This window comes from Bombyx mori, chromosome 28, assembly GCF_030269925.1.
Source record: "Bombyx mori chromosome 28, ASM3026992v2".
In the NCBI taxonomy this organism is placed as follows: Eukaryota; Metazoa; Arthropoda; class Insecta; order Lepidoptera; family Bombycidae; genus Bombyx; species Bombyx mori.
This window is the reverse complement of record NC_085134.1, coordinates 4,552,031-4,568,627: the sequence shown is the minus strand read 5'-3', so window position 1 is coordinate 4,568,627 and position 16,597 is coordinate 4,552,031.

Here is a 16,597-nt window from a genome sequence, read left to right as displayed (position 1 = left end):
ATTGAACGGGGCACCTTCCGAAAAGGTTACATCTTACGTAACATGATTCAGCAATTAGGATCTTTGAATTATTTGTTCAAGGATAGCTGACGTCACAACCTCCACGTAATGAGTGCGATAGTATTCTTTTTTGACAGGAATGTCGACTTATTAATAAGAAAGTAACTATGCTAATTAGTATTGTTCGGAATGATATTATTATTATTGCTGCCATCAAAGCTAATTCAGAAAAATAAAAATAGATGTGTGGTGTCGTGGGGCGGTGGATAGGAACGAAGTTCCTTATTATAAAAATATTAATTTTAAGTTTTATTCGAGGTATAAAGAAAATAAAACTGGAGGTTTCGCAACAACCCACGGTCATTTAGTAACGTGCGAACTTATTGTGGTACATTTCATTCACGGTTGTTTGCATAAGAGTTAGTGTATTGCGCAAACGAACGGTCTGAGATCGTGGTCGATGAATAATAAAAAATATGTTATTTTTTGTTATAATATGTTATAACAAAGTTAAGTCGTACACTGTGTGCATTACTAATAAAAATCTTACGTTACGGACGTTTTTTCCTGGTTGGTACCCCATCGCATCGTCCCATAAGGAACTTCGTTCCAAGACATAATTCAGCTGTCCAAGTAAATAAATCAAATTTAGACAACAGACGGTGATAGGTCTATTGCTAAGTGATGATGTCTTATAAACAAATACTACATTTTTATCAAAAAATTAGCTCTTACTGAAGATTATACAAGATATACACTGATGTAGGAGTCCTGAGATACTTTAATGAGTCACTACTTGACCTAATTGATCAAGAGTTACCATTAAGTACCTCTCGAATTAAAGCTTAAGTTACAAGATGAAAATCTCAATTTCGTTTTTTTATTCAATAAAAAACTTATTAGTTCATTAATTTGCGCTATTACACAATCATATTTTTTTAAAAGACTAATAAAAAATAGATCCACTTATTGTTGATCTTCAGAATTTTCTTTAAAACTTAAAATAAATAGTGAAAATTAATACAAATTAAAGTGGAATATAAATGAATTTTAAACACCTTACAGAAACGTTACGATGTATATTAAGATAGTATATAATATAATATAATAAAGCCTTTATTCAGACAAAAAAATTTTTTTTTTTTTACATATACAATCATCGATATACAATAATTATTTCTTATTTTTTTTTTTTACTATGTTTTAAATAAGTAGTGGTATTAATATTAATGAATTTTTTTTTTTTTGGAAGCTTTTTTTTTTTACCTATGTTATTATTAGTTATTGTCTGTTTGTCTATTATAGACATAGGCCTCCTCCAACTGCCTCCATAAGCTTCTATTTTCAGCTGTTCTGGTCCATGTGCTACTACCCTCCAAATATTAAGATAGTACATTTAATCAATTGTTTCTTTCATCTGATTCGGTTATCCGCGACCACGAAAACTGTATACATACAAACCTTCTTCAAACGAGGCTTGTAGAGAGTATTAAACGGTAGGCAGCGGCTTGGCTCTGCCCCTGGCATTGCTGACGTCCATGAGCGACGGTAACCACTCACCATAGTATTAGAAACATTGAAAGCAATAAAATGGTAACAATAAATACCAGATATAGCTCCATAAGTGGTTTTAATTAAAGGGATTGATTCGGACCGAGAAAGGAAAACTGTTACAATAGTTGGGGAGAAAAACTATTATTCTGGTAAAATAGTAGTAACTTACTAGTGAGCTGATAAGATGGTTAATCTTTTTTTTTTTAGCTGTCTCTGTTTATTAATATATAGATCGACACTAATATTCCTTTTTTTATTGCTTGGATGGGTGGACGAGCTCACAGCCCACCTGGTGTTAAGTGGTTACTGGAGCCCATGGACATCTACAACGTAAATGCGCCATCCACCTTGAGATATAAGTTCGAAGATCTCAGTATAGTTACAACGGCTGCCACACCCTTCAAAACGAAACGCATTACTGCATCACGGCAGAGATAGACAGGGTGGTGGTACCCAACCGCGCGAATTCACAAGAGACCTACCACCAGTAATTATACAAATTATAATTTTGCGGGTTTCATTTTTATTACACGATGTTATTCCTTCACCGTGGAAATCAATCGTGAACATTTGTTGAGTACGTATTTCATTAGAAAAATCGGTACCCGCCTGAGATTTGAACACCGGTGCATCGCTCAACACGAATCCATCGGATGTCTTATCCGTTAGGCCACGACGACTTCAAGTCTCAAGTATAGTTACTACGGCTGCCCCACCCTTCAAACCGAAATGCATTACTGCTTCACCGCAGAAATAGGCAGGGTGGTAGTACCTACCCGCACGGACTCACAAGAGGTCCTACCACCAGCCTACCGCTTAATACTTTCCACAGGCCTCTTTTAAAGAAGGACATGTCATAGCGCTCGGGAAACGACGTAGAGGGAAGCTCATTCCATAGCCGGATGGTACGTGGCAAAAAATACCTCTGGAAACGCACTGTCGACCTCGTGCTTTTCGTTGCCCACGGATTTCGGGTTCTCTGGTTTTTTTTTTTTTTTTTTTTATTTTTTATAATATCCCGTTTTCCCCTGACGTTGTCAAGGCTCTTATAAGGCTTCTTTAATGTTTCATTTTCATTATATTATATTATTTATATTTGTTTTGTATTTATGTATAATTTGCCTGGAGTTTTTGATTTTAAACAATTTTTTCTTTCCAAACTAGTGAAGTTACACTATTTCTTCCAATAATTCCCATGCTTACCAGGCCATATTATTTCTAATAAGGTGGAAGCATGGGTCAGGCTTCTTTATTCCGTTTAATTATTCTCTTTTGGGCTCAGTGGCAACCCATTCTTGATCAGAGGCACGTCCTCGCATCTCTTGGTGGTTCTATCGCTGATCCTGTAGATGCCCTCCTACTCCCGCCCTGTCCCGCCTCTCGCAGAACCCCCTCCAACTCTGCGCCTGTGCCCTTTTCTCTTTGAACTCATAAGTTTCTTTTGCTTGAGGTACTCCCGGACGACTCTTCGCTCACGAACTGGTGCAGCGCTCCGTATGCGGCGTCTCTTCGGTATGGTAAGTTATTTTTTGTGTGTTTTCATGACTGCTTGTAATTTTGGCTTTACTAAGATTTTGAATGTAAATTTTCTAATTCCGATTGATTATTAATTTGGTTAATTCCTATACTATTTAATTGACTTATGGCTTTTAATTGGGCCAATTTCTTATGAAATTGGCTCCAATTAACTATTTTGGTATTGAGTATTCTAGTTGTTCCTCGGAAGATTCTCATCCCTCGGTAATCTCGCATCCCGACCACATACTGCTCCTGGAGCAAAGCCAAGGCAAATTTTTCTTTCCCTTTCATTGCCAAGGCAACCTTAGCAATACGCTACCGACAGGCGGGACAGTGCATCCCATTTGATACGGACAGGGCACTCGCTGTCGAAGGCATGGTGGTCCACCTTGGACATTCTTGCCAGAGAGCAGTTGCAGCAACTGGGAGGCCTGGCTGCAAGCATGGAGGGACAGTCAGCACGAAGATGGAGGTCTCCGCAATGGATGCAGACGTCGGCTGTTTCCGTACACAGTTTGCGAGTGTGACCGTAGCGCAGACAGCGAGTGCACTGCACCAGCGGTGACTGGTCCAGTACACGCACCCTCTGCAAGTCAATGTGCAGTCTTCCGGCCGTTGTCAGCCTCTGCCATAATGCTGGGGATACCTGCAGGATGATGTGGCAAGTGTGCGTATTCCTCGTCCTTCGACGGTATTTGACGGCTATTCTCACATCTCCCGCAGGCACGTCCCCAATCAGGTGGCAGTTTTGACTTTTCAGAGCCTGAATGACCTCCTCGTCCGAGTGACAGGAGAGGACGTCCTTAATAATGACGAGCGGGTCCTTATTCTTCATCTCCTCTACCACCAGGTTTCCCGCTCTCTTTATCCTCTCCGTCACCTTCACCATCTCCTCCCGAGACCCAAAACCGACAACCACCTTCTGGTCTCTGGCTTTCCTAAGCCTCTCTATACGGGTGCCCTCGTTTCTGGCATCGACCGCCGTCCTCAACTTCTCGATAACCCCTTCGCCGGTGTCCTGATCGTTGGTAGATGATACGATCACCGAGTGAAGAGGCTCCCGGATTTGCTTTTTCGAGGTTGCGGCGATCTCGGCGAACGTCGCTCCCTGGCCAGCAACATAGCGCGGCGCTTCTTTTAGTTGCTCCGTCAGAGCCTGCGTGTGCCGCTTGCAGTCCTCCAGAACCCTGTGATGACTCTGGAGAGAATCCATAAGTTGCCCCACAAGCTCTGTCGGAACAACTGGGGATGGGATCTGCGATTTGGTTGGTTCCGCAGTGTTCTCCAACTCAGCACAGCTCCCTTTCTCTGCCTCTGCCTCCTTTACAAGGTGGTAAAGCCTCTCTGCCGCTTTTGTAATCTCATAGGCAATCTCCTTTTTGAGATTGCGAGAGCTCACCACCTGCATTTTGACCTTTGAGAGGCAGGCTTTTGCTTCGTAGATTCTGTTAATGTACCGAGTTGGTTGAGTTGTCCTCGAACCGAGTGGTGAACAGTAAGTTTCCGCAGGACTGGCCTCCTTTTTTTTTTTTTTTTTTTTCGGGTAGAGGGCCGAACCTCCTACGAGGTCCCCGCGCAAAAGGGGCGCGCGGGGTATGTGAGACTCAACGATCTGCATGGTGTTGTGAGCAGACCGCGGGCCCAAGGATTTTAGAGCCCACCCACTAAACGACTCCTCTGCACTCTTACACCCGACGTCCGATCCCCTCCGAGGTCAGAACCCGGATGAGGTAGGGGGGCTACCGCGGTCAACACTACAACCAGACGGCGCGGCTCACCCCAAGGACGCCCAGCCGACGGAGCCTTCGAGGCGAATCGAAGGCTCTGAAACGTCGGCCGTCTCGGTACGGCAGCCCGTCGGGCCGCCCAGACGATGCCGCTGGTGTCCCGGAATACCCCGCTGGACCAGAACCAGCCTGCCGGGTCGGGACGCGATACACCGTCGACCGGTCGCTCTATTCACTCCACGGCAGCGCGCTAGAGTGCTGGTAGCGCGCCGCGCGGCCTCACCCCCTCAGGTCGCCCCTTGACCTTCACCGGGGGGAGACCGCCACCTACAGGGGCCGGGACGTACGGGCGTATTCCCGCCTCCGGCCCCCGGCTCGACGGCGACGGATCGGTGCGGAAAGGGAAGAGCTCTCCCTCTCTCGCTCCGCCGCCTCCTTCTGCGAGATGGTGGACTCGCAGAAGTCGAGCATCGCCTTCCAGGACGCATCGCTGCCGAGCATCGTAGCCACGACGCGCGGCAGCGAGAGGTCCTCTCCAATGACCGCGACGAGGGCGGCGCGCTGCTCGTCGAATCCAGAGCAACGCGCCAGCGTGTGTTCCGCTGTGTCATCCTCGTCGCGGTCCGCGCAGTGATGGCACTGCGCCGTCGGTTCCCTTCCGGCTATCTTGTGCAAGTACCGGCCAAAACAACCATGGCCGGTCAACATTTGCGTCAGCCGGAAGGTGAGGCATCCGCGGTCGCGGCCCACCCAGTCCGCGAGAACCGGGCGGACCGCCTCGACGGTACGGAGGCCGGCCGACGGGTCCGCCAAGCGGCGAGACCACGCCTCCAGCACGGACCGCCGAGATTGGAGCCTCCGCGCTCGAACTACTCCTTCGCCGGGGCGCCCTTCCCCCCTAGAGCGGAGGTCGCTACGCCACCGGTAATCGGCAGCGAGCGCCTCCGCCTCCAGGTCCCAGGGTGGCGCCCCAGCGAGCAAGCACGCCGCCTCGAAGGAGACGGTGCGGTATCCTCGGATCGCCCTGACCGCGATCGCGCGCTGCGGACGTCGCAGCGCGGCGACGTTCTGGCGGGTCAGGGCGTGGCACCATACGGGCGCGCCGTATAGTGCCATCGACCGCACCACCCCCATGTAGAGGCGGCGCGCCACCTGATCGGGACCCCCGACGTTTGGAAGCAGCCGGCTCAAAGAGCCGGCCGTCGCCATCAGTCGAGGGCCCAACTTCGCGAAGTGAGCGCGGAAGTTCCACCGACCATCCAGTTCAAGGCCGAGGTACCGAAGACCGGTCACCCCGACCCCGACGCGGACGCCTCCGATCACGAGGTGGGCACCCAGAGGCGGCGCTCGTCCCGGCCCGTGAAACAACAGGGCCTGGGTTTTGTCGAGCGCCACCTCGAGTCCCAGCCGTCGGATCCTTGTGACGACGTGTGCCACGCCTGCGCACGCCAGACGAGCAGACTCCCGGTAGTCCCTCCCCGGAGCCACGACCAGAGTGTCGTCAGCGTAGCAAATGACGCTCAGCCCGGGGAGGGGACCCCGTATGACGCCCCGCAGGACCCAGTCGTAGCCGATGTTCCACAGCAGGGGGCCCAGGACGGACCCCTGCGGAACACCGCGCTCGACGGGGAAGCGGTACATCGCCCCACCGTGTCCGATGCACTGGATCGACCTGCCCTCGAGGTAGGAGCCGATCAGTCGGCGGAGGTATGCGGGGACGCCGTGATACTCCAGCGCCCCCGCGATTTTTTTGACGTTTAGTGTTAGCTAGAGGGACGTGCGATACCTCAAAAGAAGCGTCTCGACGCGCTCTAGCCAGTGATACAGAATTTAAAAATTTTTTAGAAGAAAAATTTTTTATTTTTCAGCAAAACAAAAAATTTTTGACGTTTTTGACAGGAAAAGAGAAAATGTTGTATTTCTGAAGGCGCAGAACGCACTCCAGAAGGTAGGGCGGATCGGTAAGTATATAATAAGTAAGTTGAATTTGCAAAAGCAACAAAATAACTTTGAAAAAATAATGAATTTTTAAATATTTTCAGGTCGAAAAGGTGGGGGTGTCAAAAAATGACGTCACACCACTGCGACGTTTCGTGTTAGCTAGAGGGACGTGCGATACCTCAAAAGAAGCGTCTCGACGCGCTCTAGCCAGTGATACAGAATTTAAAAATTTTTTAGAAGAAAAATTTTTTATTTTTCAGCAAAACAAAAAATTTTTGACGTTTTTGACAGGAAAAGAGAAAATTTTGTATTTCTGAAGGCGCAGAACGCACTCCAGAAGGTAGGGCGGATCGGTAAGTATATAATAAGTAAGTTGAATTTGCAAAAGCAACAAAATAACTTTGAAAAAATAATGAATTTTTAAATATTTTCAGGTCGAAAAGGTGGGGGTGTCAAAAAATGACGTCACACCACTGCGACGTTTCGTGTTAGCTAGAGGGACGTGCGATACCTCAAAAGAAGCGTCTCGACGCGCTCTAGCCAGTGATACAGAATTTAAAAATTTTTTAGAAGAAAAATTTTTTATTTTTCAGCAAAACAAAAAATTTTTGACGTTTTTGACAGGAAAAGAGAAAATTTTGTATTTCTGAAGGCGCAGAACGCACTCCAGAAGGTAGGGCGGATCGGTAAGTATATAATAAGTAAGTTGAATTTGCAAAAGCAACAAAATAACTTTGAAAAAATAATGAATTTTTAAATATTTTCAGGTCGAAAAGGTGGGGGTGTCAAAAAATGACGTCACACCACTGCGACGTTTCGTGTTAGCTAGAGGGACGTGCGATACCTCAAAAGAAGCGTCTCGACGCGCTCTAGCCAGTGATACAGAATTTAAAAATTTTTTAGAAGAAAAATTTTTTATTTTTCAGCAAAACAAAAAATTTTTGACGTTTTTGACAGGAAAAGAGAAAATGTTGTATTTCTGAAGGCGCAGAACGCACTCCAGAAGGTAGGGCGGATCGGTAAGTATATAATAAGTAAGTTGAATTTGCAAAAGCAACAAAATAACTTTGAAAAAATAATGAATTTTTAAATATTTTCAGGTCGAAAAGGTGGGGGTGTCAAAAAATGACGTCACACCACTGCGACGTTTCGTGTTAGCTAGAGGGACGTGCGATACCTCAAAAGAAGCGTCTCGACGCGCTCTAGCCAGTGATACAGAATTTAAAAATTTTTTAGAAGAAAAATTTTTTATTTTTCAGCAAAACAAAAAATTTTTGACGTTTTTGACAGGAAAAGAGAAAATTTTGTATTTCTGAAGGCGCAGAACGCACTCCAGAAGGTAGGGCGGATCGGTAAGTATATAATAAGTAAGTTGAATTTGCAAAAGCAACAAAATAACTTTGAAAAAATAATGAATTTTTAAATATTTTCAGGTCGAAAAGGTGGGGGTGTCAAAAAATGACGTCACACCACTGCGACGTTTCGTGTTAGCTAGAGGGACGTGCGATACCTCAAAAGAAGCGTCTCGACGCGCTCTAGCCAGTGATACAGAATTTAAAAATTTTTTAGAAGAAAAATTTTTTATTTTTCAGCAAAACAAAAAATTTTTGACGTTTTTGACAGGAAAAGAGAAAATTTTGTATTTCTGAAGGCGCAGAACGCACTCCAGAAGGTAGGGCGGATCGGTAAGTATATAATAAGTAAGTTGAATTTGCAAAAGCAACAAAATAACTTTGAAAAAATAATGAATTTTTAAATATTTTCAGGTCGAAAAGGTGGGGGTGTCAAAAAATGACGTCACACCACTGCGACGTTTCGTGTTAGCTAGAGGGACGTGCGATACCTCAAAAGAAGCGTCTCGACGCGCTCTAGCCAGTGATACAGAATTTAAAAATTTTTTAGAAGAAAAATTTTTTATTTTTCAGCAAAACAAAAAATTTTTGACGTTTTTGACAGGAAAAGAGAAAATGTTGTATTTCTGAAGGCGCAGAACGCACTCCAGAAGGTAGGGCGGATCGGTAAGTATATAATAAGTAAGTTGAATTTGCAAAAGCAACAAAATAACTTTGAAAAAATAATGAATTTTTAAATATTTTCAGGTCGAAAAGGTGGGGGTGTCAAAAAATGACGTCACACCACTGCGACGTTTCGTGTTAGCTAGAGGGACGTGCGATACCTCAAAAGAAGCGTCTCGACGCGCTCTAGCCAGTGATACAGAATTTAAAAATTTTTTAGAAGAAAAATTTTTTATTTTTCAGCAAAACAAAAAATTTTTGACGTTTTTGACAGGAAAAGAGAAAATTTTGTATTTCTGAAGGCGCAGAACGCACTCCAGAAGGTAGGGCGGATCGGTAAGTATATAATAAGTAAGTTGAATTTGCAAAAGCAACAAAATAACTTTGAAAAAATAATGAATTTTTAAATATTTTCAGGTCGAAAAGGTGGGGGTGTCAAAAAATGACGTCACACCACTGCGACGTTTCGTGTTAGCTAGAGGGACGTGCGATACCTCAAAAGAAGCGTCTCGACGCGCTCTAGCCAGTGATACAGAATTTAAAAATTTTTTAGAAGAAAAATTTTTTATTTTTCAGCAAAACAAAAAATTTTTGACGTTTTTGACAGGAAAAGAGAAAATTTTGTATTTCTGAAGGCGCAGAACGCACTCCAGAAGGTAGGGCGGATCGGTAAGTATATAATAAGTAAGTTGAATTTGCAAAAGCAACAAAATAACTTTGAAAAAATAATGAATTTTTAAATATTTTCAGGTCGAAAAGGTGGGGGTGTCAAAAAATGACGTCACACCACTGCGACGTTTCGTGTTAGCTAGAGGGACGTGCGATACCTCAAAAGAAGCGTCTCGACGCGCTCTAGCCAGTGATACAGAATTTAAAAATTTTTTAGAAGAAAAATTTTTTATTTTTCAGCAAAACAAAAAATTTTTGACGTTTTTGACAGGAAAAGAGAAAATTTTGTATTTCTGAAGGCGCAGAACGCACTCCAGAAGGTAGGGCGGATCGGTAAGTATATAATAAGTAAGTTGAATTTGCAAAAGCAACAAAATAACTTTGAAAAAATAATGAATTTTTAAATATTTTCAGGTCGAAAAGGTGGGGGTGTCAAAAAATGACGTCACACCACTGCGACGTTTCGTGTTAGCTAGAGGGACGTGCGATACCTCAAAAGAAGCGTCTCGACGCGCTCTAGCCAGTGATACAGAATTTAAAAATTTTTTAGAAGAAAAATTTTTTATTTTTCAGCAAAACAAAAAATTTTTGACGTTTTTGACAGGAAAAGAGAAAATTTTGTATTTCTGAAGGCGCAGAACGCACTCCAGAAGGTAGGGCGGATCGGTAAGTATATAATAAGTAAGTTGAATTTGCAAAAGCAACAAAATAACTTTGAAAAAATAATGAATTTTTAAATATTTTCAGGTCGAAAAGGTGGGGGTGTCAAAAAATGACGTCACACCACTGCGACGTTTCGTGTTAGCTAGAGGGACGTGCGATACCTCAAAAGAAGCGTCTCGACGCGCTCTAGCCAGTGATACAGAATTTAAAAATTTTTTAGAAGAAAAATTTTTTATTTTTCAGCAAAACAAAAAATTTTTGACGTTTTTGACAGGAAAAGAGAAAATTTTGTATTTCTGAAGGCGCAGAACGCACTCCAGAAGGTAGGGCGGATCGGTAAGTATATAATAAGTAAGTTGAATTTGCAAAAGCAACAAAATAACTTTGAAAAAATAATGAATTTTTAAATATTTTCAGGTCGAAAAGGTGGGGGTGTCAAAAAATGACGTCACACCACTGCGACGTTTCGTGTTAGCTAGAGGGACGTGCGATACCTCAAAAGAAGCGTCTCGACGCGCTCTAGCCAGTGATACAGAATTTAAAAATTTTTTAGAAGAAAAATTTTTTATTTTTCAGCAAAACAAAAAATTTTTGACGTTTTTGACAGGAAAAGAGAAAATTTTGTATTTCTGAAGGCGCAGAACGCACTCCAGAAGGTAGGGCGGATCGGTAAGTATATAATAAGTAAGTTGAATTTGCAAAAGCAACAAAATAACTTTGAAAAAATAATGAATTTTTAAATATTTTCAGGTCGAAAAGGTGGGGGTGTCAAAAAATGACGTCACACCACTGCGACGTTTCGTGTTAGCTAGAGGGACGTGCGATACCTCAAAAGAAGCGTCTCGACGCGCTCTAGCCAGTGATACAGAATTTAAAAATTTTTTAGAAGAAAAATTTTTTATTTTTCAGCAAAACAAAAAATTTTTGACGTTTTTGACAGGAAAAGAGAAAATTTTGTATTTCTGAAGGCGCAGAACGCACTCCAGAAGGTAGGGCGGATCGGTAAGTATATAATAAGTAAGTTGAATTTGCAAAAGCAACAAAATAACTTTGAAAAAATAATGAATTTTTAAATATTTTCAGGTCGAAAAGGTGGGGGTGTCAAAAAATGACGTCACACCACTGCGACGTTTCGTGTTAGCTAGAGGGACGTGCGATACCTCAAAAGAAGCGTCTCGACGCGCTCTAGCCAGTGATACAGAATTTAAAAATTTTTTAGAAGAAAAATTTTTTATTTTTCAGCAAAACAAAAAATTTTTGACGTTTTTGACAGGAAAAGAGAAAATTTTGTATTTCTGAAGGCGCAGAACGCACTCCAGAAGGTAGGGCGGATCGGTAAGTATATAATAAGTAAGTTGAATTTGCAAAAGCAACAAAATAACTTTGAAAAAATAATGAATTTTTAAATATTTTCAGGTCGAAAAGGTGGGGGTGTCAAAAAATGACGTCACACCACTGCGACGTTTCGTGTTAGCTAGAGGGACGTGCGATACCTCAAAAGAAGCGTCTCGACGCGCTCTAGCCAGTGATACAGAATTTAAAAATTTTTTAGAAGAAAAATTTTTTATTTTTCAGCAAAACAAAAAATTTTTGACGTTTTTGACAGGAAAAGAGAAAATTTTGTATTTCTGAAGGCGCAGAACGCACTCCAGAAGGTAGGGCGGATCGGTAAGTATATAATAAGTAAGTTGAATTTGCAAAAGCAACAAAATAACTTTGAAAAAATAATGAATTTTTAAATATTTTCAGGTCGAAAAGGTGGGGGTGTCAAAAAATGACGTCACACCACTGCGACGTTTCGTGTTAGCTAGAGGGACGTGCGATACCTCAAAAGAAGCGTCTCGACGCGCTCTAGCCAGTGATACAGAATTTAAAAATTTTTTAGAAGAAAAATTTTTTATTTTTCAGCAAAACAAAAAATTTTTGACGTTTTTGACAGGAAAAGAGAAAATTTTGTATTTCTGAAGGCGCAGAACGCACTCCAGAAGGTAGGGCGGATCGGTAAGTATATAATAAGTAAGTTGAATTTGCAAAAGCAACAAAATAACTTTGAAAAAATAATGAATTTTTAAATATTTTCAGGTCGAAAAGGTGGGGGTGTCAAAAAATGACGTCACACCACTGCGACGTTTCGTGTTAGCTAGAGGGACGTGCGATACCTCAAAAGAAGCGTCTCGACGCGCTCTAGCCAGTGATACAGAATTTAAAAATTTTTTAGAAGAAAAATTTTTTATTTTTCAGCAAAACAAAAAATTTTTGACGTTTTTGACAGGAAAAGAGAAAATGTTGTATTTCTGAAGGCGCAGAACGCACTCCAGAAGGTAGGGCGGATCGGTAAGTATATAATAAGTAAGTTGAATTTGCAAAAGCAACAAAATAACTTTGAAAAAATAATGAATTTTTAAATATTTTCAGGTCGAAAAGGTGGGGGTGTCAAAAAATGACGTCACACCACTGCGACGTTTCGTGTTAGCTAGAGGGACGTGCGATACCTCAAAAGAAGCGTCTCGACGCGCTCTAGCCAGTGATACAGAATTTAAAAATTTTTTAGAAGAAAAATTTTTTATTTTTCAGCAAAACAAAAAATTTTTGACGTTTTTGACAGGAAAAGAGAAAATTTTGTATTTCTGAAGGCGCAGAACGCACTCCAGAAGGTAGGGCGGATCGGTAAGTATATAATAAGTAAGTTGAATTTGCAAAAGCAACAAAATAACTTTGAAAAAATAATGAATTTTTAAATATTTTCAGGTCGAAAAGGTGGGGGTGTCAAAAAATGACGTCACACCACTGCGACGTTTCGTGTTAGCTAGAGGGACGTGCGATACCTCAAAAGAAGCGTCTCGACGCGCTCTAGCCAGTGATACAGAATTTAAAAATTTTTTAGAAGAAAAATTTTTTATTTTTCAGCAAAACAAAAAATTTTTGACGTTTTTGACAGGAAAAGAGAAAATTTTGTATTTCTGAAGGCGCAGAACGCACTCCAGAAGGTAGGGCGGATCGGTAAGTATATAATAAGTAAGTTGAATTTGCAAAAGCAACAAAATAACTTTGAAAAAATAATGAATTTTTAAATATTTTCAGGTCGAAAAGGTGGGGGTGTCAAAAAATGACGTCACACCACTGCGACGTTTCGTGTTAGCTAGAGGGACGTGCGATACCTCAAAAGAAGCGTCTCGACGCGCTCTAGCCAGTGATACAGAATTTAAAAATTTTTTAGAAGAAAAATTTTTTATTTTTCAGCAAAACAAAAAATTTTTGACGTTTTTGACAGGAAAAGAGAAAATTTTGTATTTCTGAAGGCGCAGAACGCACTCCAGAAGGTAGGGCGGATCGGTAAGTATATAATAAGTAAGTTGAATTTGCAAAAGCAACAAAATAACTTTGAAAAAATAATGAATTTTTAAATATTTTCAGGTCGAAAAGGTGGGGGTGTCAAAAAATGACGTCACACCACTGCGACGTTTCGTGTTAGCTAGAGGGACGTGCGATACCTCAAAAGAAGCGTCTCGACGCGCTCTAGCCAGTGATACAGAATTTAAAAATTTTTTAGAAGAAAAATTTTTTATTTTTCAGCAAAACAAAAAATTTTTGACGTTTTTGACAGGAAAAGAGAAAATTTTGTATTTCTGAAGGCGCAGAACGCACTCCAGAAGGTAGGGCGGATCGGTAAGTATATAATAAGTAAGTTGAATTTGCAAAAGCAACAAAATAACTTTGAAAAAATAATGAATTTTTAAATATTTTCAGGTCGAAAAGGTGGGGGTGTCAAAAAATGACGTCACACCACTGCGACGTTTCGTGTTAGCTAGAGGGACGTGCGATACCTCAAAAGAAGCGTCTCGACGCGCTCTAGCCAGTGATACAGAATTTAAAAATTTTTTAGAAGAAAAATTTTTTATTTTTCAGCAAAACAAAAAATTTTTGACGTTTTTGACAGGAAAAGAGAAAATTTTGTATTTCTGAAGGCGCAGAACGCACTCCAGAAGGTAGGGCGGATCGGTAAGTATATAATAAGTAAGTTGAATTTGCAAAAGCAACAAAATAACTTTGAAAAAATAATGAATTTTTAAATATTTTCAGGTCGAAAAGGTGGGGGTGTCAAAAAATGACGTCACACCACTGCGACGTTTCGTGTTAGCTAGAGGGACGTGCGATACCTCAAAAGAAGCGTCTCGACGCGCTCTAGCCAGTGATACAGAATTTAAAAATTTTTTAGAAGAAAAATTTTTTATTTTTCAGCAAAACAAAAAATTTTTGACGTTTTTGACAGGAAAAGAGAAAATTTTGTATTTCTGAAGGCGCAGAACGCACTCCAGAAGGTAGGGCGGATCGGTAAGTATATAATAAGTAAGTTGAATTTGCAAAAGCAACAAAATAACTTTGAAAAAATAATGAATTTTTAAATATTTTCAGGTCGAAAAGGTGGGGGTGTCAAAAAATGACGTCACACCACTGCGACGTTTCGTGTTAGCTAGAGGGACGTGCGATACCTCAAAAGAAGCGTCTCGACGCGCTCTAGCCAGTGATACAGAATTTAAAAATTTTTTAGAAGAAAAATTTTTTATTTTTCAGCAAAACAAAAAATTTTTGACGTTTTTGACAGGAAAAGAGAAAATTTTGTATTTCTGAAGGCGCAGAACGCACTCCAGAAGGTAGGGCGGATCGGTAAGTATATAATAAGTAAGTTGAATTTGCAAAAGCAACAAAATAACTTTGAAAAAATAATGAATTTTTAAATATTTTCAGGTCGAAAAGGTGGGGGTGTCAAAAAATGACGTCACACCACTGCGACGTTTCGTGTTAGCTAGAGGGACGTGCGATACCTCAAAAGAAGCGTCTCGACGCGCTCTAGCCAGTGATACAGAATTTAAAAATTTTTTAGAAGAAAAATTTTTTATTTTTCAGCAAAACAAAAAATTTTTGACGTTTTTGACAGGAAAAGAGAAAATGTTGTATTTCTGAAGGCGCAGAACGCACTCCAGAAGGTAGGGCGGATCGGTAAGTATATAATAAGTAAGTTGAATTTGCAAAAGCAACAAAATAACTTTGAAAAAATAATGAATTTTTAAATATTTTCAGGTCGAAAAGGTGGGGGTGTCAAAAAATGACGTCACACCACTGCGACGTTTCGTGTTAGCTAGAGGGACGTGCGATACCTCAAAAGAAGCGTCTCGACGCGCTCTAGCCAGTGATACAGAATTTAAAAATTTTTTAGAAGAAAAATTTTTTATTTTTCAGCAAAACAAAAAATTTTTGACGTTTTTGACAGGAAAAGAGAAAATTTTGTATTTCTGAAGGCGCAGAACGCACTCCAGAAGGTAGGGCGGATCGGTAAGTATATAATAAGTAAGTTGAATTTGCAAAAGCAACAAAATAACTTTGAAAAAATAATGAATTTTTAAATATTTTCAGGTCGAAAAGGTGGGGGTGTCAAAAAATGACGTCACACCACTGCGACGTTTCGTGTTAGCTAGAGGGACGTGCGATACCTCAAAAGAAGCGTCTCGACGCGCTCTAGCCAGTGATACAGAATTTAAAAATTTTTTAGAAGAAAAATTTTTTATTTTTCAGCAAAACAAAAAATTTTTGACGTTTTTGACAGGAAAAGAGAAAATTTTGTATTTCTGAAGGCGCAGAACGCACTCCAGAAGGTAGGGCGGATCGGTAAGTATATAATAAGTAAGTTGAATTTGCAAAAGCAACAAAATAACTTTGAAAAAATAATGAATTTTTAAATATTTTCAGGTCGAAAAGGTGGGGGTGTCAAAAAATGACGTCACACCACTGCGACGTTTCGTGTTAGCTAGAGGGACGTGCGATACCTCAAAAGAAGCGTCTCGACGCGCTCTAGCCAGTGATACAGAATTTAAAAATTTTTTAGAAGAAAAATTTTTTATTTTTCAGCAAAACAAAAAATTTTTGACGTTTTTGACAGGAAAAGAGAAAATTTTGTATTTCTGAAGGCGCAGAACGCACTCCAGAAGGTAGGGCGGATCGGTAAGTATATAATAAGTAAGTTGAATTTGCAAAAGCAACAAAATAACTTTGAAAAAATAATGAATTTTTAAATATTTTCAGGTCGAAAAGGTGGGGGTGTCAAAAAATGACGTCACACCACTGCGACGTTTCGTGTTAGCTAGAGGGACGTGCGATACCTCAAAAGAAGCGTCTCGACGCGCTCTAGCCAGTGATACAGAATTTAAAAATTTTTTAGAAGAAAAATTTTTTATTTTTCAGCAAAACAAAAAATTTTTGACGTTTTTGACAGGAAAAGAGAAAATTTTGTATTTCTGAAGGCGCAGAACGCACTCCAGAAGGTAGGGCGGATCGGTAAGTATATAATAAGTAAGTTGAATTTGCAAAAGCAACAAAATAACTTTGAAAAAATAATGAATTTTTAAATATTTTCAGGTCGAAAAGGTGGGGGTGTCAAAAAATGACGTCACACCACTGCGACGTTTCGTGTTAGCTAGAGGGACGTGCGATACCTCAAAAGAAGCGTCTCGACGC